This window comes from Micropterus salmoides, unplaced genomic scaffold (assembly GCF_014851395.1).
Source record: "Micropterus salmoides isolate LMB-PRFRI ecotype aquatic unplaced genomic scaffold, ASM1485139v1 Ms_hic_scaffold_21, whole genome shotgun sequence".
Classification (NCBI taxonomy): Eukaryota; Metazoa; Chordata; class Actinopteri; order Centrarchiformes; family Centrarchidae; genus Micropterus; species Micropterus salmoides.
The window spans coordinates 23,658,726-23,685,441 of record NW_024041262.1 but is presented as its reverse complement, the minus strand read 5'-3'; the positions used below and the strand labels follow the sequence as shown (position 1 = coordinate 23,685,441).

The 26,716-nt window shown below is 40.0% G+C and overlaps 1 protein-coding gene across 2 annotated transcripts in view; it reads right to left on the bottom strand.

The window, feature by feature from the left end:
- zgc:114120 (uncharacterized protein LOC619267 homolog) overlaps positions 1-24,895 on the bottom strand; it is a 132,054-nt gene extending 107,159 nt beyond the window's left edge. For both annotated transcript variants that reach the window (XM_038735966.1, XM_038735965.1), the window contains exon 1: positions 24,658-24,895. The gene's annotated coding sequence lies outside the window, so the exon portion shown is untranslated. The remainder of the gene's footprint in view (positions 1-24,657) is intronic.
- Positions 24,896-26,716: the final 1,821 nt, after the last annotated feature.

Here is a 26,716-nt window from a genome sequence, read left to right as displayed (position 1 = left end):
CATTAGTTTCAATGCATTTATCCATAATCTGGCAGACAAAATGTTTCTGTCCACTTCTGAATTCATTCTGCTGTGACCACCATCATCATCAGCCTGTTCCAGAAGCAGCCATGCAGGCCCAAGCCATGACATCACCTCCACCGTGCTTCACAGATGAGCTTGTGTGCTTCGGATCATAAACAGTTCCTTTCCTTCTCCACACTTTGGCCTTTCCATCACTTTGCGAGATTAATCTTGGTCTCATCAGTCCATCATTGTGGTCTCATCTCTGGACTTCTTTACAAATTTCACTCTGGCCTTCCGATTCTTGCTGCTGATGAGTGGTTTGCATCTTGTGGTGCAGCCTCTATATTTCTGCTCTAAGTCTTCTTCCAACAGTGGATTGTGATACCTTCACCCTGCACTGTCAAAGTCGTTGCTGAGGTCACTTCCTGATGTTTTGGGGGTTTTCGTCACAGCTCTCACCATCATCTCACCACATCAACTACTGTCGTTTTCCTTGGCCGACCTGTTAGACGTCTGTTCCTCAGTACACCAGTAGTTTCTTTCTTTTTCAGCACATTCCACATTGTTGTGCTTGCTATGCTCAATGTTAAGGTCGATTTTTCCTACTTTTCTTGCTTGACAATGGCTTTCTTTTCTCCCATAGACAGCTCTCTGGTCTTCATGTTGGTTTATCCTCTTTAACAGGAAATGCAGTCTTTACAGGTTTGAACCAAGGATGAAAACTTGGACTAGTCATGCAGAGCTATTTAATGTTTGGACAATCAACCTAAAAGGCAACACCTGGGCAACAAGAAACATTGTCAGTCACATGTTCCTTTACTTTTGCTCACTTGAAATATAGGTGGGTTCAAACAAAGGGTGGTATGTCCTGAGTTGTTTCACATATCTAGATGTGAATACCACGAAATGAGAGCTGACATTCTGAACTCTTGTCTCATCTTTTGATCTTAAACCCCCCCCAAAAAAAGGAATTTGCCTTACTGTTTACTTTTGGAGTGGACTGTATATATTCTTTGAGAAATAATGTTAATGCAACAGTATCAATTAAAACTGTGCTACATTACAGACAAACACCAAACTGTAATAATGAGCCTTTAAAATAAACTTTTACAAGTGGCCTGCTAACGACAAGCGGTGATGATTCTGAATGTGTCAGTCCAACCAGTTCATTTATTTTAAGGTAGTGTAACATCACACAAGTCACAATGTTCAAAACACGACTTCCAAAGAACAAATTCTCGCAGACTGATCAAGATGGATGATGTATAACGTTTCTAACAAATTAACTTGCTACAAACTCTCCTGCTTGACGCCTCTCCTCCGCCTGAACCTGCAGCCTCCCTGAAACTAAAGTCCTGGTCGGACTCACTGTAAATCACCTTAGTACTTTATTCCCTGTCGTCAAACTGGTCTGTGCTCAGTCCCAGTTCCTGTCCTCTTACTCGGCTTAGACTCTGGCACCGCTCCCCAGCAGCATCCCCCGCTGGGTCCCTCGCCCTCTTGTGTCCACAGCTCTGGTGCTAGTGGCGTAAACAAACATCAACATCTCCCTGGTACACCCAGCCATGCGATGGGCTGCCCTGGAGGTTGTCGCTTTGTTTAAGGTAAAAGACGGTTGTTTATTATAGTAAAAAGAGAAACTGTAGCAACATGAGTTTGAAGACTTCTTAAAACACGTCCAACTACATGCTCTGACTCAGGACAGGTTGTAAGAGATAAGTCAGACGCAGCCACAGCAGGTCAAGTCAGTAAAATTTTTAAATGTATGTCCTGATAAAAAAATAATGGGAAGATTCAACCTACTTTTTAATCATATCCAAACAGAAGTGCTTTTTATTATGAATGGAGCCAGCGTTTCTGATCAGCTTTCGTCTTGCATCACTGAATAAATTAAACATCTGCAGACAGACTGCCAAGATGATCCTGGGTCAGCTTCACAGAGCTGAGAGAGCCAAATTAACTGAGATTTATTGTTAATAACTCTCTGCTGCGATGTGTCGTCAATGTTTCATTGCTTTCTATAAAAAGGGAAAGCCGACGTTGTTTAATTAGACACTAAAGATATTCCCTTTCTCTGCTTCACAGCTTCATCCTCAGATATCACCAGAGGCTGTCCTCGGAGAATTATCATCCAACAATATAAACAACAACATCTTTATACCTCATTTAACATATCGATGAAAGTTTCCATGTCACCACCACATTTGGACAGTATTTGCCAAACAGGCTGCAGGGATGAAGACTGAGCAGAGTTACTTCTGCTCATCTGAAGGAAGCATCCTTGAACGAGAAACTGAATCTGTGCCAGCTCCACAGGTGCTGCTCTCAGCCTGCACTCCAAAAGGCAATCAAGAACCATTATATCCCCTTCAAACATGAGAATCTATACTTTATGAAGACACTGAGACACACACGGTGTGTAAACCCCACATTAGGAAATAGAGACAACTTACGGCTGCCAACATTCAGATTTCCATTCCATATATTCAGATGGATATATATAGTGACTTTGTTGTAAACATTACCGTTGCTGTTCTAGAAACGTAGTTATAAATAAATATTTATTCTAGTTAATGTAACATTAATCTTTGATTGATTGACGACTCATGTGTTTATTGTTGTTGGAGAGCGGAGCAGAGCAGCAGAAGAGACAGCCTGAGAGCAGCAGAGCAGAGAAAAGGAGAACATGTTCTTGGACGCTGATTAAGCTGCGTCATCTGACAAGTCTGTCGTCAGGAAAATAAATCAGTAGATCCCAGCAATCTTTATATTTTAGGTAACTTTAGTAAGAGATTTTTATATGTCGCTCTCATAATGAGTAAAATCAGTAAGAATGTGTCTATATAAAAATCTGAATGGAAAAAGTACTGATACACACTAAAACCATTTTACACCAAGTTTTATATTGAAAGCAAAAAATGTAGTACTGTGCTTGTTTTGTTTGCCTAAACAAAATAATCACAGCCAACTACATCAAACATTTATATTAAAGATATTAATGTTAAAGAGGTATGACCCCATTCACAATTTACATACTCTGAACAAAATTATAAATGCAACACGTTTGTTTTTGCCCCCATTCATCATGAGCTGAACTCAAAGATCTAAGGACTTTCTATATGTACACAAAAGGCCTATTTCGCTCAAATATTGTTAACAAATGTGTCAAAATCTGTGTCCACCTCACAGGTGTGGCATATCAAGATGCTGATCAGGCAGCATGGAGATTGCACAGGTGTGCCTTAGGCTGGCCACAATAAAAGGCCTTAGGCTGGCCACAATAAAAGGCCACTCCAAAATATGCAGTTCCATCACACTTTGTTCTTTGTTTTTTTGTTTTTCCAGAGCGTAAAGCTAACCACTAACGTAAAACAGTAACGTTACCTGTACTGCCGTGTAACATCCAAGTCACACAAACCGGAGTAAATTGTAAAGTCTCACAGACAAAGAGTTTATTTATGTGGTTACGGCATTTATTTATTCCTACGAAAGGAAAAGAAAAAAAATAAGACCTTTGTAAACAAAATTTAATACTTTTAAGGCCTTATTTTTATAATAAGAAATCTAAGACTTAAATACTTTTAAGACCCCGTGGGTACCCTGTAATCATCACAGTAACTTATCAAAACAATTAGAATGGGAATGTTTCTTTAATCTATGGTAAATTATGATGCCATCTGTAATTATTTTTATAGATGAAATTATGAATCAATTAATCTAATAGGAATCTATGGGCAGGGATAAAGATGAAGTTTAACCGTCAGCAGGTTAAAGTACCGTAACATCTCAGAGCATTCGAGCAGAGCGGAAGACACTAAACTTTTTAACGATGATAATAAAGTAATTTGTCCGTTAAAGCGTCACTGTCTTACACATTCTACCATAGTCTCTGCTGTCGAAAGCTGCATTCGGGTTTCTGCAGTCTCAGTGCGTGAAGCCAAATGTCTCGAAAATGTTGTTTTGACTCATGAAAAGAAGTCAAAGGAAGCTACATCGAGGATGAAACAGCAACAGAGTCTCTAAATGTCAGAGAGCAAAGCAGCTCTTGGGAGGAAAGACATCCCTGAGTCAATATTATAGTCGGCTCACCTTCACCTGGTGGCTAAGTGGCAACCGCATCAATCAGTTCTCTGATGTCGGCACCCTCTGCTCTGCGGCTTCCTCTCGCTGCCCTTCATCTCGTCCTCTCTTTCTCTGCCTCTCTTCCATCTCCTTCCAGATGTCAACAAGTTTGATCAGGCTGACATGGGAAAACTGCTGTTTGGCTGCCGCTCCTCGCCTCCCTGACAGATCCTCTACCATCTCTTCTTCTTCTTCTCTTCTGCTCCCCAGTCACTTGTGATTCCAAAACGCTTGATCTGCTACCCCCTCCTCCCCTCCCCCAAACCCCTCCTGGGGAGCTGGGAAGGGCTCTGGCATGTCATTGAGATGACATGACTCACACAGTCACACAGAGATAAGTTTGAGCTGTTCAAGGGCGACTCTATAGTCTGTGTTTCAAAATGCTCTGTTCAGATTTAATCCTCTCAGCGATTTCCGAGTGAGACAGCACGCAGAATGTGACAGCAGGCCTCATACCGAACCACGTTGAATTTTAAGATCGGTGCTATTTTTCCAATCGTATCTCCCAAAATGTTCAAGAGGCTCGAGTATTTTCTTGCTGTGACACAGATTTGTGCAGTGAGAGTGTGTTGGAGGGTGAAGAGGAGGAGGGTATCATGTAAATCAATACTGATTAAAGATAGAGAAGACCTCCATTTTGCACTCTGCCAGCCTACAGTCAGTTAAGTCTGCAGTAGCACCAGTTGGTGCGGTACACACAGATAAATGGATAATATTCCATCCACTGCATGCTAAAAATTATTTTTAAACCCATTTCCCAGGTTGTAACTCTATTTACTTATAATATAATTAACAAATATGGTAGCCAGTAAATGTAGGACCTGCACAATGAGTAAAATCTGCGACGTGCGAGAACATTGTTCAATATTGCGATGACGATACGACTTGCAAATAAGCAAATATTGAAGTGTGCATATTAGCTGCCTGGTTGTTTTTAAATTCAGAACAACATTAGAAATTCATATTTTAAATATAACTATTTCTAGAGCAGCAACAGTAAAGTCACTGTATAAACTCAATCTCAGTGAATGAAGTTTAGAAAGAATGAAAGAGTCACGCATCACTCAGCAGGCGCTTTCACACAGGCAATATGTCGGCTGCGCTGTATGAAAGATACGGGTCAATTTGATTAGCCTCTGAGATTTTAAAGGTACGTGGCAAACAGTAAGACTACAGACAGATAGACTTCGTTTTAGCTTGTTGTAACAATACGCTGTTAGCCGAGCTAGCCCAGCGGCAGATTAAAATATCACTCTCTACAGGTTTACGCTTGTTAAACAGGTGTACTGATATAGTATTGGCATAGTCTTAATAAATACTACAAGGCCCGTGCGCATCTCTAATCACTAAAATTAGCACTTATTTATTGCGTTTCAAGCAGTCTTTTACGATGTGTTTATCGCATTGACAATGAAAATAGGGCACTACTTGAAGTGTCTAAGCACCAGTTTAAATATCCCTGCCGATACAACTTAATATTTAACTACAGGAGCTGGGGTTTTTGGGATTGATGGGAACTCTCAGGCTGACTCAAACGATGTGAAGAACAACCCAGGCTTCCAAGCTAACGTCTCCCCTTCTGAGGCTACTGTTGGGGGCTTGCCATCCTCACAGACGGGTCAGTTCAGTGCACAGCTTGCTCTGATATTAGAGATTTAGGTCCATATACTCGAGGGAGGCTCCATATAGGGCTAAAACAATTAACTGAAATCTTATCGCAATATGGCCAAGTGGGGGTGCAATTGTTTTTATAAAAAGGTCAAATGTGTCACAACATACCATTATAAATGGAGCACTGAGGTGTTAGAGTGATACCCCAGGCTTACAAATCATATTCTCCAGTCTTAAGGGAACATGCTTTTCCTGGTACAGACCCAAGCAGAAATTACATCATCATCATTTTTATATTTTTTGCAGTAAAAACAAAACGCAAAAATGACCTTTCTCACCAATATCTGTCAAGATAATATGATTTTTTTCACCTATATCGACACTACAGTGATAAAATGGCATAAAACGGCAAAAACATTCAATGACAAATAAGCCAATATGGACATTTTGCAGAAAAGACGAGAGACCCCAACTGAAAAGGCAGTGCTGCTCTGTGGAGCAAACACAATGAGAAGAGTTCAGAAGCAACTGAGAACTGCATGCGTACAGGCCACATGATCTGCCAAACGAGCGCTCATTCAAAATCCAGCCACAGTCTGTGTAGGGCTGAAACAATTCTCTGAGTAACTCCAGTGCTAAAATAATGAAAAGCTGCATTCTGACAAGGCTTGTCATAATACGCTCATGTTTATTAGAGATAAAATGACAGCTCAACTAGTGGACTTTATCTGAAACTCATCTGACAAGTTCAGTATTCTCATTGATGAGAGCAAAGCAGTGTCAAACTAAACATGCCTGATCACCTACATCAGAATTCCCCATGAAGAGGAGATCCGCAACCTCTTCTTTCAACTTGCTGATCTGGTGCACTGGGGCGGCCATCTGTGACATCGGGCTACAAAGCCTTGATCCGCAGGGCATCTCTCTGAAGACATGATACGCTCTCGGCTTGTTGGACACCGCTATGACTAGCCGACGCAGGGGAGCAGCCACACTCCTCTGACTCATGTCAGAAGATTAATACAAGATCCTGCACATCTGTGACAGCTCTTAGGGAAAGCCGTCCAGCCTTGATCAAACTCTTTACGTTGACCGGAGATAAATTCAGATCTACCGTGGAGAAGGCCAGATGTCGGGTCACAGCGACCCTGCAGGCCTTGTCCCGGTTTGTTCAGAGGAAAGATGCCACAGCTGTCAGTGCCAATGCTGAGGTGGGTGTTGCACTGAGAAAACTGAGGTCTATGCGGCAGGCTGATGGTGTGAACACAAGATGCCTAAAGGAGTAATCTGAAAGTGTCCACACGTTCAAGGTCGTGAATGTGAAGGCAGAGGTCTTTCGTAAACAATTTTTCCCTTCCCATGCCGACAACATTGAGCGAAGGCTAGATGACAAAATAATTTCCACTGCAACTGCACTAAATCCGTCAAACTGGCCATCTGATGAAGACGAGCGCAATCCTACATGGAGATGACAAACGTCTAACCATTCCCAAGACTCTCGCCAGTGAGGCCACAACTCATCCTCCTCAAGGCCATGGTGTCACAGGAGAGAATTTGAGCAAAATGTTCACCAGCGTCTCCCAATGTCAAGAGCCGAGTGTGACGGAGGATTCGGTGCCATGAACCAGCTTCTCACAGACAGCAGAAAAAGAATTAACGTCTCCACGCTGTTCATCTCTGTAAATGGACAAGGAGCTGCCTCCTTCCCTGCCCAGAGATTAAGACGCCACAAATGGCCCATAAACAGGAAAGCAGACAGACAAAGGAGACAGAAGTTAATCAAAGCAGACTGATCTTAATCTGAAAAGTAAAGACATGTACTGCAGACTATTTATTTTTATGTTGACAGCATGTTGTGCTATTGCATTCTAAGATTTCTATTAAATATTATAGTTTATAAATAAGTGTTTTGGCATGCCTTGCCGAGTTGGGTTTGATTCTGGCATGTTAAATAAGCATTTAACCTTTTGTTTTGTATTATTGAATGGACAAGGCATCATAAGAGTTAAAATATCGAGCAACTTGATGAATTAAATGTTATTTAAAAGCGATTAAAATATTCCTGCAAATGTCAATTTAGGATCATGTTTTACAAACGTTTTTATCATGTGGAAGGTTAAAAGTGTCATTGAGCTTTTACAAACCGATGAATGTTGTTAAAACGACCTTATGGGTATTTAAAGATCAGGGATCAGGGATATGGCTGGCTGACTGGACTAATTAAATGTTTTGTTTGTTTTTCCCTTTATTTGACAGTATGACCTACCTCTATATAGAGAAAGGAAACAGGAGTGAAATCATGCAGCAAATGTTCCCAGCCAGAATCAAACCAGAAATGTTCACAACTTAAACCACAAAGAAGTTTTACACAAAATAGCACAAATAGCACAGTGGCTCAAATACAATGATACCGTTTATTAAAAGGACAAAACTACCTAAATGTTTCACCCAATTTACTAATATCTAAAAATTAAGATTGATGGCCATTTTGAGTTAAATGTGTTTACACTGCATGTGTTTGTTGTTACAGCTGTGTCTCATAATGCTCACCATGTCGAGATGGTAGATTCTAAAACTACTCCATCAACATCCAGCAAATCGCCTAACAAACCAGCAGCATTGTCTGTATCACTTTTTCCATCTATCTGACCAACAGCAGCCTCAGTATATCCATCAATAGCCCTCTTTCATGCTGCCCCAGATGCCAACCACAGTCTCCCATCCACGCAGGCAGTAAACAAGTACCAGACGCGACAGACACAACCAGACACTCACACCCCCAGTCCTCTCAGACACTGTCCTGTCAATATCTGCACTAAAATGTATTTAAAATGCACTTCTAATGTATTTCAAATGTGCTGTAGCACTTAAGAGATTATTATACAGGATACAGTTACACAATTAGAGGCTTCATCTCAAATCAAACAAGAAATAACTTGGAAGACGCTTCAACTCAGTGTCCCAGATTTAAAATGATATTCACACACTGCAGAAATGCTTTAGATGTTTTTCCCTTCTAAAAAAAAGTACTGAGAGCCAAAAATGTACTTTAACTCTGTAAAGTGATACCATAAGCATCTTTCAAAAACACGCAGGCAAACACATACAGCATCACGCTGAAGAAGAGAGGGAGTGAAAGCGGAGATAAACAGCGGTAGTTTCTCAGCACCCCCGGTGCGTCAGAGAAAGGCACTCAAGTTAGAAATACCTGCAACTACAGAATGGACGGAGAGAGAGGGGACATGCCTGGGAAGGAGGAATTGCCCATTCTCCGCCTCGATGCACCTGTTTACTCTTCCTCTATCACGCCGTCACTTTCTCTTCTTTATGCCTTTAACCTCTTCTTTCTTTTCCATTCACTCTTCTTCTACTGTTCCTTCCCGTCTTCCCTCGTTCCAGTTTTATCCCTTTCTTACATGCGCGTCCATATCTCAGCTTCTGGCAGAGCTGTGTCAGCATGTGTGTGAAGCGTTTTGCAGGAGGGGGATGCTCCGTCTGTGACGGCGAGGAGAGCACGCTGGAGTGCAGAGGCGCTCCTAACCATGTCTTAGCATGGCCACTGAATAAACTCATGTTTTATGGATGCAGAGCCCTCCCCGTCCGGTCTCTCTTAAAGGGCCTGCACCCCGCTGCAACAGCCTTTGATCTGAGCGCTGTCATTATACGCATTAGATATTAATCATGTGCTCACATGTGTCTGTGGGAATACACTGTAGGTGCGTATCAGTAATTCAATATCATTATGAGGGCTTGACACCCCCCCAATGCAGCTGAGGAAGCAATTCATCGAGGGATGAAAAGGAATCCAGGAAAAACAAGTGAATGCAGATGTTTCTCTGACACTTTCAGCACACAAACTAATGGTGGCAATGAATTATGAATCCCAACGAGCAAAGTGTGGCACAGCAAACACCGATAGCATATCATGAGCAGTGCTGTGTATGCATGTGTGATGAAACACTGCAGACGCAGCTGATCTAAGTGTGTGTGTGTGTGTGTGCGCGTGCATGGGTGGGACCGCAACAAAAGGATATTGTCAAAGTAAATCCTGCACTCGCACCGGCAGTAATTCAATCCTGAGTTGAAGGCCATGAATTAATGAGACAGAGAGTGTGTGCACGTGTGTTCAGGGTTAGACTGGGTGTATGTCACGCACACTATGACACCTGATAATGGGATCTCCGGGTTGGGGGCAGGTAAGGAAATGTTTGGGCGCCACAAAAAAAATATATATATGAGAAGTAGCAAGAAAGAAAAAAGCTTAAACTCTCCTGGTAAATTAAATGAAAAACAAACAAATGGACAATGAGTGCAGCTCTGCGTACTGACAAACTGGTGGAGTGGACCACTGGTCAGTACAGAGCCTTGTTTGTTACTTGGTGGCCTGAATTGACTGGCTGGTAAATAAAACATAGCGATAAATTAAACATAGCGCTTGCTGGGCCTTGAGAGTGTAGAAGCTCTCGTGCTCCCCATAATGCTCTCAAACGTCTTCTCTTTGCCCTTGAGGGACTCCTCCCAGTAGCCTACAGGTGGGTAATAGAAAAACATATCAGTATGATGTATGCTCAGTCGTCGCTTCCCTCTCCTGGAATCTCATTGAGCATCATTTGTGCGGCGACATCCTTGGCACCTTCCTATAGGTGGCGGGGTAATTAACACACCAAGTCACAGCTCAGTGAGAGAAAAATCACAGTCTGAAAAAAGAGGAGATGTAATTACAGAGAGAGAGAGAGAGATAGGTGGAGGGAATGAGTGTAAGCGAAAATATGAATGTATGGGTGGATTTTTCTATTTTACCCTCATAAACACTGGATCTAAATATATTTTCTCCTTTTAGATGTGGAAAACAAATATGGATTTAATGGGTTTTTTAATGGCCGATGCTGATATTTAGAGAGCGGGGCAACCGATGGCTGGTTTATAATGCAGAAAAGAAATAAAGAAAAGTCAATTATTTTTCCATGCACAGTCCAATCTAATATGTATTAGATATTATCTCAGCCACTAACGTGGTGTTTTAGATGGAGTTTTGTTAATTAATGAAATAGAAATCTGCTGTAGATTTCAGAATATGACTGGTGTTAAAGGCAGAGGGGGTACAGTTTGTCAGACGTCATTCAGCTGCATTATTCTCTACAGCATAACAATATATATTTAACGCAAGCCAGTAATGGTGTTAGATTAGATAAACTGTCATTTAGGATGGAAGAAATGAGTAAACGCTTAGAAAAGACGGTTGTGCCTGAGGGCATTTTTAGGGCTCCGAACTAACTTTTTCACCACCTTCCCAAAGCTCTTAAGGGAGGATCGCTAACATCATCACACAGCAGCTCACTGGCAAGGCTGTGTGATTTTCTTTATCAGCCTTGTGAGTGCAGGCATTGGCCGATGCAGATTAAGCCGAGTGCACGCTACACTACTTTCAACGTCGGCAGATTACTGTGCTGTTCAGATTTGCTGTCTTGTAACGGGAGTCTTGAAGTCTAAAACTAATTTGCCTGCAGTCGCTGCACAACGGTCTGCGAGCTTGGCAACTTCGGGTGGCGGTGTGAACTAGGCTTTAGGGATGCACCGATACAAGTTTTTTAGTCCTGATATGGGCTTTGGATATCACCCGATCCCTAGTGCCGATCCGATACCAGTTTAAAATTAATAAGCTGTACTCCTCTCTGTGAGGAAGACTGGAAATCGTGATTTTATGTGCAAGGCAACATCTACAGTGAAATACCTCCAAACTACGGACTCTTTGTTTCTAGCTCCCTTCATGCTATGTTAGCTCTCTTAGCAAAATGTCCGGATCTACTGGCGCACTGCTGACACATTGGGTAGAACACACATAACCCTCTGTCACAGTTGATCCAGCTATTTGAGTCAGTATTGGGCCGATATCAGATATCAGTATCGTATCAGTGCATCCCCAACGCAGATTATCTCAAAACGCCAGATATCCGGCTAATTAATCGATTAATCATTAATGCAGAGCAGTGAAGGGAGTAAGCCATATGAAGGGGAAAATCTGTGCAAGTCAGAAGTCAGCAGAATAAGAGACTGATAGGTGACAGGTGGACAGGCTGACAGTCTGAGTGACTGACAGACAAAGCACAGAAACAGACAGCTGAAAGAGAGATGAAGACAGAAGGAATAAATACAGGGCGAGTACAGAAAACGGAGAAGAGGCAGGGAGACAGACAGACGGACGACAGTGTGATTATAGATTCATGAATTCTGGTTGACCGGTGACAGCAACAGCAGCTGCTTTCCTGCCATGTCTGGCCGGGGGAGCTGAATAATGAATCGGGATGCACAGCAGCCGAAGTTGCAGACCCTTACAGTAAACACCACATACATCACACAGAGCAGCACCGCAATTACCCACAGAAAGAGAGGAAACGACAGGTGTAGAGAACTTCAAAAAGACAGATGTGGTGTCCCTGAAAACTGCCAGATGTCAGGAAGAGGGACACGAGTAGACGTGCACAGACTCTCTGAGGTTCAGGGCCGGAAATAAAAAAGGGGGCACAAGTTAACTTTTCCTAAATACGATCACACCAGGAAGCCACCGCCCAGGTTCCCCTTTGGTGTCAAATTAGGGCAAAAATAAATCATGTAGAGTCCCTTTACAGACTGTTCCCACACCTATGGTTATAAAGCTTTGGATAAAAAATAAAAAAAATTAGTTCATCAAGTACAGTACAGTTTTGAGATACTTACAGATCAATTTTATGCAAAGTTAATACTTGATAACTTCAGTTACTTTGCAGGTTCAGATTAAAATGACAAAATCAAAATCAACAAATAAATGATGATGTATTTATTTAGGTTGAGATAAGATTTGATTGATCCCCGGGGGTTAATTCACACGCTACAGAGAAACAGCAGAATATAAAGTGATTCAAATATGCTCCACATTTATGAACACAGTGATGAACACATGATGCCGCATTATGACCACTTTTACTTTGGTACTTTTAATTACTTTTACTGCCATTAACTAGTTAGCTGTGCAGCTAACTTAACTGTCATAGTAGCTGATTTGAGTCCAAAATGGTCACCAGAACCGAAGCCAGGCGACAGCAGCCTGGACCTGAAGCCTCCCAGAGCAACAGAGGCCAGTCTGACGAATGGGAATACAGTACCGAGGTGATGTACAGTGGCTCTGACCAGGACTCGGACTCCAGGTGACAACAAACGACACAGCGGGTTCAGGTTTGTTTCCATCGAGTCTGAAGGACATGTGTTTGTGTCGGGCTAGCTGGTTAGCATGCTAACTTCAATAGATATCTGCAAAAAACACAGACGTCTTTGACACGGCGTCAGAGCTGTTACTTCTTCACATTCTGTTGATAATGTTTATATCAATATCAAATAATTATCACGACAAATGTCAAATCATTTCAAGTTCAAAAGGCTGATTTTTGCTCAAAAGCTTCTATAAATGATTTAAATGATTCACGGATGTGTCGTTTAAGAAGTACTTTTGCTTGACGGCGCCCCCCACCCCGGTAACAGGATCAGCTGTGTACGCTGATAGATAAGATATTTATTCGTCCTTTCGGAAATACATAGTGTGTCATACACAAGCGGGAAGTTTCCAGTCTACAATATGAAGCCGATGCTGAAGTCCCTGAAACCTGCATTCTATTGAAAATCCAGCAGGGGGCGACTCTTGTGGTTGCAAAAAGAAGCCCGGCTCCATTAGAAATAATGGGAAAATGACCCTATATTATTTTTAAAAAACACCACAGAGCAGAGTATGTTTCAGGGCGGGGTTATCTATGATTGACAAGTCGTTACTATGCCGACCTGTAAATCAGGCTAGAGTGACTTGTACCCTCGGCACTGTGGAAATTTAACCAGCACCACTGAAAAAGCTTATTAGGAGTCGGCTGTTCACTTTCTCTGGTCAGTACATTTAGTTTTAAGACTGTTATTCCCTAGACAAACTAGCTAGCTCCGCACACTGCCGTTAGCTCCGCCATATTGTCACTTCCGGGGACTTCCTGGCTGCAAAAACTCGACATGGCGGCGCCCTATCGGCCAAACTCGAGGCTTCAAAACGGCAGTCCACAAACCAATGGGTGACGTCACGATTACGTCCATTTCTTATATACAGTCTATGGTCATACAGCAAACATCAGACCAATAACATCAACAGACAAACAACCAGACAACTGCTTTACCAACGCAAACATTACCCGAGTGCTGTAGATGTTATACTGAGGTGCAGCTCCCCGACACCCAGTTAACTCACGACTGTGACGTTACAACCCAAACTCACGGCCCAACCAGGAGAACTTGACAGCTGAGGACTGTGGCTGACTTTGGCTGGCCTTCAACTCAACAATCAATCATGATTTCAGTTAAATGCTAAAGTTACTGTTACCGTGTCTGTGGTCCGCTGGCAGAACACCGGGTGCTTTCTGATCAGGTGCCGTCGTGCTGTTGCCGAGACGAGATAAGTAGCGTTTTATGGTGGACGAACGGTAACATGACGGATTGTTTTTTTCTTTTAGCTTGAAATAATCCCATAATTTGGACACTTTCTTCTTCGTCCCTCGCTATTTTCTCTCTCTTCTTCCACTTTGCAAACAGCGCCATTATAATCACATCGTGGTCACAGCGTAAGCGCGATGTGCGACAGTAATAAATGTCCCTGCCAAACAGTGCGCTAATATGGATTAAACAAAGCGTCAATGCATTTTAATAATCGATTTAATTGATTAATTGTTTGAGCCCTAATTGTTTTTGAGCATAATTATATCTAGGGATTGTTTTACTTTTAATGGACATGAATATGTTTTATACTTTCTGTAAATATGATCCAATTAATCTTATTTCCAGACTGTATAGACACCTTATTTTGACAACCGAGCGTTGTCACGTGTCCTCGCGCTAAAGTCATCAAGTCCGACCCAGTTTGATAAATAATGTGTGTGGTTCTCGTATCGCGTAACATGAAGACTTCACAGCCTCTCTTCAGGTAGGACTCTCACACTGCAACACTTGTCTTTGTAAAGAGAGAAACTGACAGGATAAAGTCGCTAACCTGCCTGTCAGCTCGCTCTGGGCCGTTACAGTGGATTTACCATAAAGGCGCCCACAAAACACAATCTGGTCTGAAACGTTATGAGATGTGTAAAACTATTTTTCGGTTCATTTTGAGACTATGGCGGGCCGCCATGGTCTCGTTAATTAATGGGAAACACTGAATTATTATTGTTTTATTGCCCAGCCCTAGTTCAGGGCACAAATCATATTCTCCAGATGTAAGGGAACATACTTGTTTGGTACAAACCCCAGCAAAAAATTACATATTTTTTTTTTTTTTTGCATACCGTTTAGCCTTTCTCCATCTGAGGTTGAGAAAACCCCTTTTGAACCAGATGCTGGTACAACCTCCTCTGCCATCCTGTCTGATTGACCGCTCGGCTGACAGCGCTGTCAGCAGCCCAGCAGGACAGACGCTCACTGGTGCGCTAGGTTTCTCACTTTTTATTTCTCTGACTGTGTGGACAGCTGATGTTTCATATCATGAACAAAAGGCATTCAAACTTCTCATGACTGTTTTACGAGCTGAGAGTGGGGCAGCTGCTCTGCAAGTGAGCTGTAGGTAAGTTGCATTGAAGAAAAACACCTATTATAAAACTAATAATCTTTGTCAACAGCTAACCAAAGCACAAAAAATGAAAGGCCCTTATTCAGCTACTTACTATAAGCTATTAAAAACTACTTTCTGCCCAAGTTTGAACAGTTTTAGTTATTTCATGAGATTTCTGTATTTTCTTTCATCTTTTATGAATCAGACGATAGTTGGTGGGTTGTTGATTACTGTCAATCAAATCTGATCAAACCACAACCGCACAGTCTTTTTAAAGCACAGCCGAGTTAACTCTTACTAATTAATACCTAAAGATGCCCTTTTAACTTTGAATGTTACTTATTCAGTCATTAATATTATGTTAGAGATCTTACAGAGATTTAATAAAGACATTTGCACAATATTATTTCAAATAGTTCTTTATCGGTTTTCCACTTAGATTGTTTCTAATGCTGCTGTAACATGCAAATTTCCCCTCTGGGTATCAATAAAGTAGGCCGCCTAAATATCAATGAGGCGAAACATCAGCAGAGAAGCCCCCGAGTGAAACCTCATTTTGTCAGTCAAATCAATGCACTTTTCTCGCTTTTTTCCCCTTGCGTCATCGTGCACAGAGCACGCAGCATAACAGCAAGGCAGCCGACGAACATTTACAAACTGGAGTCTAGCATCAAAACTACAAAACTGCACTGTAAAAAGAGAAGTGAGGATGGAAACAGGACGTCCAGTGAAATATGATGTTTTCATATCACAGATGATGATCAAAGACACCAAAACGTGGATTTTAAAAAGGTAAAGCCATGTAGTGTGCTGTCATAAGAGTTTAATGAGGTGGTGCTCTGCAGGGGGGCTTTACTGTAGCTGGTCAGCAGGCACACACTTCTCATAACTGCAGGTAAAGAAAACATCAGTAATAATATTGTTTATTTATCAAAACAAAACATTTTATCATTGCCTTGAGTAACTAAATTTGGTTCAAGCTATCCAAACAACGGACTCGTTGATAGGGTTGGGTATCGTTTCTATTTTATCAATTCCAATTCTACTTAAAATCTCAGTTCTGATTCTTTCATCAAAGATGTCGTCAGCCCTCGCTGACCTTCATTCTCTTCTTACTTTTTCATCTTCCCCTTCATGGCTAAAGTGAAGAGAGACTCTATACTTGATGGGCGTCTCTGGAGACTCGTTTCTAAGAAAAATATATATATTTGAATCATTTGTAGACATTCGTTTCCCTTCAGTATAAAAAGGTGATAGGTGACAGCTCCCCTATGTTTTGTTTAGCTGTATCTGCATCTTCAGATTCACGCCGTGTTGAAGTAAACGCTTTGTCATGTTGGCTGCTTCCTCCCTCGCACCAAATCTCCTTACTGCAGCTGTGTCATATTGCTGTGTTGTTCTCTTTTTCGTGAAGGTAAGCCAAACTTTTGAGCGGTTGTTGCCGTCCGCCATGGTCCAGGAATGGAAACAGAAGGACTCTCTTCTTCATGCTTTGTTTACTTACTGCATAACAAATGACTTAGCAGGTCGTGGCAGATAAGTGACACTTTTAAGGACAGTAAAATGCTCACTGCATTTCAGTCGGGAGCTGAAACATTCAAAACAGTAAGGAACCGATAAGCAGAATCAAAAACCACTTGTCTCATTGATTCCACAGGTCTTGGAAATTTGGTACAAACCGGTTCTCAACACCCAACCCTACTCGTTGAACTGTTGCAGTCAGGGAAGCACTTCCGCAGTTTTTCCTTAAGCCACCCGGATCCTCCCACATCCCTTTAACATTTGCACCATATTTGTACACAATTCTATTTTTATATATTGCATTTCTAATATTGTGTTACATATGTCGAGCACAGTGTCAGAGGGGGCAACAAAACATTTCAGTGCACAATGAAGAGAGATGTTGAGTATGTGACAAATAAACATGAAACTACATTCAATTTCAGCAAGGTCTGGATGTGCGTGGGGAAACAAATGAATGTGATCAATTGAAAACATCACTGCATTGTTTTACATTTTTTTCCCAATCATTTATTTAAGTCACAAAGCCGTTGTTGTGCCCCTAACCTGAGCCATCTGAGCCTATTTGAAAATGGGTACAAGTTGGGTCGTTGGTTTTAACATTGATGGGGTCGGGTCAGGCTGTGCCCGGAGTTGTTCCAGACATAACTGCAGTTGACAGGTTGGCTACAGTTGATCTCTCACAACTAGTCTTGCAGTGGAAGGAGATTGCAGACATTTGGTGGGGAAAATGAGGAATAAAAAAGGATGGAAAAAGGACCCCGACAGGTTTCTAAATGGACATAAAGCATCAGTGAATAGTCCGACAGAGCTTTTGATAGAGTGCAGCAGAAGGGGAGAGCACATCAAAGAAAGTCTAATTGCAGAATGCTTCGTATTAATTGCATTCACACCTTGATAGGTTTAATTAGCTAAAAAAAACTGCATCAAAAGCCTTGATCTACTGCTGAAAAACAATATAAAGCCAGTCACAAGGCATTAAAACTCCTATCATGATATCAATCTGTTAACATATTGGGCAAGCCTGTCATTAAATACTTTTCCACCCCGTGCAGGATGAAAGACTTGACTGCGGCTAAAACAGTCTTAATTCGCTGGAGTTTGGTCAAAAACACCTTTTGTTTGTCATTGGTTTTAATTGTGTCGTTATATTTTTAGATTTCACAACAACCAGGCAGACGGACACTTTGATCTTTGCTTGAATGTGAATTACCATCCCAAAAGTGGGTCAGGTAAACACTGTATCATTTTAATGAAGCGCCAGACTGAGTGGACAGATTTTTGAATGAATGCTGGATTTTTAAAAATTACTCAGAAAGACATAAAAGATAAATGAGCACTTTGCATTCACCAGAGCTGCAGACTTTATACTTGGATTAGGACTTGAAACTCTTCATTTAAGACTTGAGGGAAAAAAAGTAGAGACTTGACTTGCTGACCTATAAATATTGAAAAATGCTCCACTTAATGAGGTTCTGCCTCTTGGAACTCAGCCAAACTGTTATGAATAATCAATAACATAACCAGGATGCACAACATCCCCATAACCTAATGCACATGTTCAAGCTGCTGGCATCAGAAAAAAAAAATGGAGGGAACTATAAATTAAGATGAGAAATCTGTCTTTCATTATAAAATCAATTAGTCCAGCTCAATAGTTCCTTCTCCTCTCCAGCATATATCGCCTGTTTTCCTCCCCACAGCTGTGAAAATGATTCTGACGCATAAATAACTTATGTGCTAGTTACTGCGGTCAGTTATTAAAAGGGCTCCTTTTCCTGTTAAAGATTGTTATTAATGCGTTTTCATTTGTCTACTATATTATTAAACATAACCTATTTTTTATGATTCGGATTTGGTCCATAAAGACTTGACTCTGTCCAAAAGACTCGAGACTTGATTCAGACTTGGGTCCAAAAGACTCGAGACTTGATTCAGACTTGGGTCCAAAAGACTCGAGACTTGATTCAGACTTGGGTCCAAAAGACTCGAGACTTGATTCAGACTTGGGTCCAAAAGACTCGAAACTTGATTCAGACTTGGGTCCAAAAGACTCGAAACTTGATTCAGACTTGGGTCCAAAAGACTCGAGACTTGATTCAGACTTGGGTCCAAAAGACTCGAAACTTGATTCAGACTTGGGTCCAAAAGACTCGAAACTTGATTCAGACTGGGTCCAAAAGAATTGATCCAAAAAAAATTGAGACTTGACTCAGTCAAAAAAAAACAATGTTTTGATTCAGACTTGGTTCAAAGACTTCAAACAAATAAAAATATCCAGGTGCTTTAGCAGAGGTGCAGATTCAACCAATTATTTTTATATTATTCGATCAATTTCATTATTCTGTTGTCCTAAAATAAATGCCAAAGTTCTGTGGAAGTTGTTTTTGAAATATACAAACAATATTGAATCCATTGTAGTTCTATATATTTCTGCTCCACTGATTACCGTTTCCCTTCAGCACATCATGCTTGTTTCTGTAACCTTTACACAAAATCACAGGGAGACTAAAGAGAACACTTCTAAACCAATACTCTGCTTTTCATACCTCCCATGACTCAAAGCAGTAATGTCAATATCTACAGTTTCTGCTGTGCTAGAGAAACTGAAATATTGTCCTTCATCTGCTTCCCTACTAAAATCCAGCATCTTCATTTTCAGCATTTTCGCCTGCAATAAAATCTCAAGGATGAAAAATGACTTGATATTTCTGTGCAGATCCTGTATATAAACAGCACGACCATGAGATTGTCACACTTTATGGGTATTTTTTTATCCCTGAACAGAGTTTTATTTTTGCTTTGATATATCTGTATGGCAAATGTTTGATAGGATTGTTAAGTTTTTCTCTTAAGGTTTATGATGAAATGTTACAAAAGGAAAAAAATAAATAAATATTGAAAAATGCTCCACAGAATGAAGTTTTGCCTCTCTGTTATGAAAATAACATATGGATATATATCAATAACATACCCAGGATGCACAACATCCCCATAACCTAATGCACATGTTCAGCTGCTGGCATTACAGTAACTTATAGTTACTGCGGTCAGTTATTAAAAGGGCTCCTTTTCCTGTTAAAGATTGTTATTAATGCGTTTTCATTTGTCTACTAAATTATTAAACAAAATCTATTTTTTATGATTCAGATTTGGTCCAAAAAGACTTGACTCTGTCCAAAAGACTTGGGACTTGACCTGGTCCAACAGATTTGAGACTTGATTCAGACTTGGTTCAAAAGGGCAAAAAAACAAATAGGGGTATATGTTTAGACTTCATCCTGAGTTATGCTGATAACCGATTGCTCTGCGTACCGTATGTCCTGCTTCCCTCCCCATAATGCCAGAAAACCCAGTTTGCCAGCAAAAGACCAACAATAATCACCTTGTGTGACTTTCAATACCTTCACAAACACATATGCTCCACTTACTATTAAACTGACACAGAGATGCTGTATTGAGGTGATGTATTATACTGTACGGCCTTAACGTGGACGGGCGCCGCCGCATGAAACTGCCTAACATCATCTACAACAGGACATGATATACCCCCGTTGCTTTTACAGCAGCTGATAAACACACTATTAGCTGCAGCCTTTATTCACCTCCAGTTTACCGTACTACGAAGCCAGGTAACTGGCTTATCCAGGTAACTTCAGGAGTAACTTCGTGACGTCGGGCGTAACTTCCCCGATTAACCCGTACTACAAAAGGTGGATTGGTGTTACCCGAGGTCTGTTGCCATGGCAATTTACGCTGCATTTCTAAACTGCTCCGAGCAGGTTTTGTTTATGCTTAACTCGATGTTACTCTATACTATACGTGGATTTGTACTTGGTGTTAATGATGAGAAGTAGGATATTATAACACACCACTTGATAAAATATGTTTAGACTTCATCCGGATTTGTTCCAATGGGGCTGAAGCTGAAATTAAGTTATTTACGTTTATATGGCGAGCCCTGCATCCTCTGTGATTTTAGAGAGGAGATCTTAATTAATGGGACAGTACCTTAGATGCAGCCCATCTGTAGGCTATAATGGAATTCTCCAAAGTGTTTTCACATATTTAGAGTGACTATTTTACGTGTCCAAAAAATATGAAGCGAGGGTGGGAGTTAATAAACTGAGAAAAAAAATCTGGACTGTAGATGAAAGTGTCAAATTTACAAGAACGAAAATCAGAAATTGCTTAAAATTAAAGACACAAAAAAAAAAATATCAAAAATCACTCTGGTGTTTTCTTCTAAATACACCCAATCCACGGCAAAGTCTCTAAAGGTGCCTGATAGTTATAGTGGGCTAAATTTACAAGTATTTCCTCATTGCTAAATCAGACTGCAAATTCTAAAATAACTTTCCACTGCATGCATAACACACGGCAGACGTGTGTGTGTGATGTAGCAGCCTTGCAAATTGAAGTTTCTCTCATAAATGTGTGACTATGTCAGAGAATATTCAAGTGCTTTACTTGTAGATTAATCTTGGAAATTAAATTTTGTCTCGGATTATTCCCCCTCTCCGCCGGCTCCTTTTTTTCCTATTGCAATGGACCTTTTGTGCAGTTGTACCTTTACATCTTAATCATATTACACATTAAAGAGGAGCCCATAAACCACATAATACAGATTTGAACTACACTGTGAAGATAATTACAAATTTACTCAATGCGATACCAACAAGCCTCACAGGTTTTGTCGGCCGCCACGATATTAGATTTAGCCGTTAACTTGTCTTTACATTCATCATATCCTGACACAATCAACGTGCATTCTTCTGGAGAAATACGGAGCACGCCATCCATCTTCATCCGCTTATCCGGGGTCGGGTCGCCGGGGCAGCAGCTCCAGCAGGAGCATGCGCCGTTGCAAAAAAAAACTCTGCCTGCACGGCCGAACACACCCCTTTCATGCAAACGCGCACTAACCAATTAAGTTAACTCTGACTCAACTAACCAACATCTTATCTACCGTCGTACTACCGTTTAACTCCAGTGTAGCGGTCAGAGTTTAACACCGAGTTAAGTCTGAGTAGGTTGGACTCCCTTTGTAGTACAGGCCACTGGTCTGAAAAGTGAAGGAAATGCAGCAGTGTCTTAAACCTGCATTCTCTCTAACAGCCAGCAGGGGGTGACGGCACTGGTTGCTAAAAGAAGTGTGATTGTCCAGAAGTCCAAGAGAAAATGTTTCTACTTCTCAGCTAATTTATTACCTCAGTAAAAACTTTCCTCGTGAGTTTATGGTCTCAATCGTTGGTTTCAAGTCTTCTTCAACACAGCATGATGTTCATTTAGTAAATTATGGTTCCATTTAGAGGAAAATGGCCCAGAAAGCAAGGGATGCTTTAGGGCGGGGCAACCTTGTGATTGACACGTCTCTCCCCAGCTTCACCCTCTTGTCCAAACATGGTTAAGATGGCGAAGGCCAAAATGAAAAACTCAAGGCTTTCAAGTGCACAAACCACTAAGTAAGTCATGGTGGGTATGTCCACTTCTTTTGCTCACCAACAAAGTGTAACCACTGTACATTTACTGCTGAACTCACCTTTTTCTCTCCATTCGCCTGAATCTCAACACCTAAAACGGAGAAGTTCACATTGACATGTGCATGCTCTGTGTACGTGAACGGCCACTTGTTGTGCTTTTTCAATCGTTTTAACATAGACGGAAATCTCTTCTGATACGCATCTAAAACCCTGATGTGGACGGAGATCGTTTTAGTAGTACTACGTAGTAATATGGATGTAGACTAAGACACAAGGAGTTTTACAGCTTTTATTTTTTTACACAAATACCGTATACCCCAGAGAAATGTCAGGAAGCTCTTAAGGAATGAAAAAACTGATACCACCCAAGCCTGCGTTGTTGATAATTGTTGCTTTTTACAGATACACCTATTTTGTTACCTACTTGTGGTTATGTACATAAAAGTTCTATTTATCTAAACTTTGTTCATCTTTGTAGTCTGTGTTTTTTTTTGCTGAATGTCTATTTCTTGTCTTGTTCTGTGTTGAGAGCAACTTCCAACTGGAGTCAAATTTCTTTCTGAATCTATCCCAGCATGCATTGGGCAAAAGGTTAAGAGAATCTCTCCACACTTCAGCAGGCCGATACGGTGCTAACACGAACATATTCTCATCCCTGGACTATTCAGAGTCTCCACATCACGTTACTGTGAGAGGAAACTAAGAGCGCCCGGAGGTGAGAATACTCCGGCTACCAACAGAGCGCCACGGTCACGACTCACACCTGTAAAATAAGTGTGTACATCAAATACAAAAAGCTACGAAAGGAGAGCTGAAGTAGGATCACCCTCAACATCCTTTCTGTGCGCAGCAGTTTTAAAAACGAAGCAAAGGCTGAACAATGACACAAACTCTCCCCTCTAAATCAAACAAAGACGGGAAAGACATGTCATTACTTGTTTTGTACTAGAGCTGCTGATTATTGTCTAGATCAATATAAGCCGTCTACGTATAAGACTGAGGAAACCAAACACATTATTTCTTAAATGACTTCCAACAATAAATCCACTATCCAAATAGTTGCTGATTAATTCACTTTTGATTGCCTAATACATTAATCTTCTAGCTGTTAGAAAAGTAACAATTTTACCACTTTTACTTTTTGTTTTATCTTGAATTGCTTTAGTATAGTCTGTTTTTTCAGTTTTATAAACCTTTCATTGTTTATTTGTCACTGTGTTCATATAATATGTACTTATTTCTGTCCTTGTGCAGTTTAGATTAGAACAAGACTTATCTTGTTTTATTTTAAACCATTAGAATTACCAAACATTTACCAACCCCAGCTTCATAAATGTGAATTTTATTTTTCCTTCTCTGATTTATATTGCAAATTAAATATTTCGTGGTTTGGGGCTGCTTGCTGAAACAAAACAAATTTGGACATCTGGGACAATGTAACAGCCATTTTTTACTTCTGACATTTTATAGACTCAAATAAATATAAAATGAAAATAATGGTTAAATTAGTTACAGACCTACTACCAATTATAAATACAACCGAACCATCTTTAGAGGACAGCGCAAAACTCACAAGCTCAAACAATCAGTGGTGGACAGTAACTAAGTATTTTTCAGGCCTTTTTCTATGTCAACTGCACCATATCTCGAAGGGAAATATTGTACTTTTTACTTCACTAAATTTATCTTACAGCTTTAGTAGTTACATAACAAATAAAGTTTTTTAGACAGAAAACATATGAAGAGTTTATAAAATATGATGCTTTGACATAGATGAAACTACCCAACAGTTTACACAAGTACAGCTGAAATGATTAGTCGGTTGACAGAAAAATAATTGCCAACTATTTTCATGTAAAAACATTAATGGTTCCAGCTTTACAAATGTGAATATTTGCTGCTTTTCCTTTTAATTATTTTAATATTTTGAAATCAGTGTTGATTTAGGTTTTGAGGACTACAGCAGAAAACTCTGCTTTTATATGAACGCGTGAGGAATATTAATCTCATGTTATATAATATATACTAGTATAAAAGTCACGGGGGACATTTTTCTACTTTGTGACTTTTACTTTTCACACTTTAAAGTACATTTTCCTGATTATATCGTTAGATACTTTTACTTAAGTAATATTTTCAATGCAGTAAGTTACCTTTACTTGTAACACAGAGTATTTCACAGTGTGGTATTACTTCTGAATACTTCTTCCACCACTGCAAACGATTAAATAACCCATAGAGACACCACAGCGGGAGCTAACTGCATAATGTTTAATATATTTTCTAAATTAAACACCAAACCGTTAAACTTACCGTTAGCAGTTAGCTCCTCCTCGCTAACGTTAGCTAGGTTAGCTTGCTAGCTTGCTCATCTTCCCGCTCTCCTCCCACGAAACAATCACATTCCTCGAGCTCGGGAAACATTTCGCTCTAGTTTTATTCTTTCTTTCCTCTTTCGTCCGCAACTTTGAAGTCAAAAACTGTGTCATTTTAGCCCAAAACGTCCCTTTTCCTCCTCAAAACACTTCGCTGTAAGCTTTGCGCACCTGCAGTCGTGATTGGCTGTGAGTAAGTTCGATTTGTGTCACAGTACGGGGTCGGGGGGGCGGGGGCGGTGTTTCAAATGAGCCATAAATAAAGTGTTCGGTCATAAGTATGGGTCAATTATAAAAACACCTACTCGCATAATGTAGGAACAGAGTTTAACAATGTGATAGTATAGAAATATATTAAAAAACACATCTAAAATGCAGAAAATAATCTTTTAGAATTAAGTAGTTTTTAAGCCAGATATATTGTAGGTTATGTATTTCTAATTTATTTATTTATATTTTTTTTTACAGATATGTTGACATTATTAAGAACACATCATTGGCTTTTATAAGACATCTCATCTTATACATTAAGATTTTTTCACATTTCCACTAAAGTGAAATTTTGAATTGTTCAGGGAGCAGTAGATATTCACACAAATTTCACTTCCTGAAAATGTTATGTCCTGGCATTATGTTTGTTTCTCAACACTGCCAGGCATGTAATTCTAGCAGAGAATACTAAATACCTTTAAATAAATTTTATTTATAAAATATTTACTTATATATACACGTCTATATATTTTTGCCTAAAGAGTGTCAGCTATTTAGTGAAAACAAATCAGAATTAGCCTTAAAAGCTCAATATGTGCAATATGCAGTATGTATAATTAAGTGTAAACCTCCAAAATCCCATAAATGTTTTAGGCTCAGGTGAGACCACACCTGGCCGTCCACCATTGAAAAGCATAATAGTCACTTGGAAATAATCAGCAGTGCTGGAGGAAGTATTCAGATCCTTTACTTAAGTAATACAACACTGTAAAATGCTGTTATATATAAAAGTCTTATATTTAACAATTAAAACTAAAAGTACTCAATGCAGTTAAATGTCCCCTTGTGAGTGTTGTACTAATATATGTTCTATCACTAGATTGTTATTCCTCATGCATTCGTGTAGAAGCAAGATTTTACTGCTGTAGTCCTCATTTGAACTATTTGATTATTTTCAATATATGTTAATGTGCTGATTATTTTCTCCATTAATCGATTTATTGTTTGCTTTGTAAAAATTGTGAAAATAGAGAGCAATGCTGTTACAGTTACCCAGAGCCCTTGTTGTGTCCTACCAACAGTCCAAACCTCAACATTACTAACAAATAAATTATTTAAATAATTAAAAGAAAAGGAATGAAAAATGACCAAAACAATTATGAAAATATTTGCCAATAATATTCCGCCAATTGATTAATTAACTTGTAATTTCAGTTGTACATTTTCATATGTTTTGTTTGCAAAAAATTTCTGAAGTCAGATAATTTATAATATTTCCCTTTGAAATGTGGTGGAGTAAAAGTGTAAAGTGGCATTAGAAGAACTCAAGTAAAGTACAAATACCTTAAATTTAAAAAGTACAAAAAGTACAGCACTTACTTAAGTTTAATCTACAAAATGACCCATGCTACTTTAAACGTTAAATATTTGACTTTTAAAAACTGGAGCTCACCCCCAAGATAAAAAATTAAATAAAAAAATTCTGCCCGTCTCTTTTGAATCGTTGAATTTATACGACTTTGAAGAAAGGAGGGTCACATGTGGATTGCTGCCTCACTCGGGGAAATTAAATCTGTTATCATATCCTCCCTATTCGTGCTGCACGTTTACAAGTTCTCTTTGAAGCCTCCATCATCTCATCTCTCTTCTGTCTTTTTTTATTTTTACCCTTTAATTTACCTGGACATCTAGGCCAATAAAAATGTTTTTACCACAGCAACCCCTCCACAGAGGCAGCTGAGACGACCCGAGCACATTAACATAGAGAGTAGGTCAGTGGAGAAATC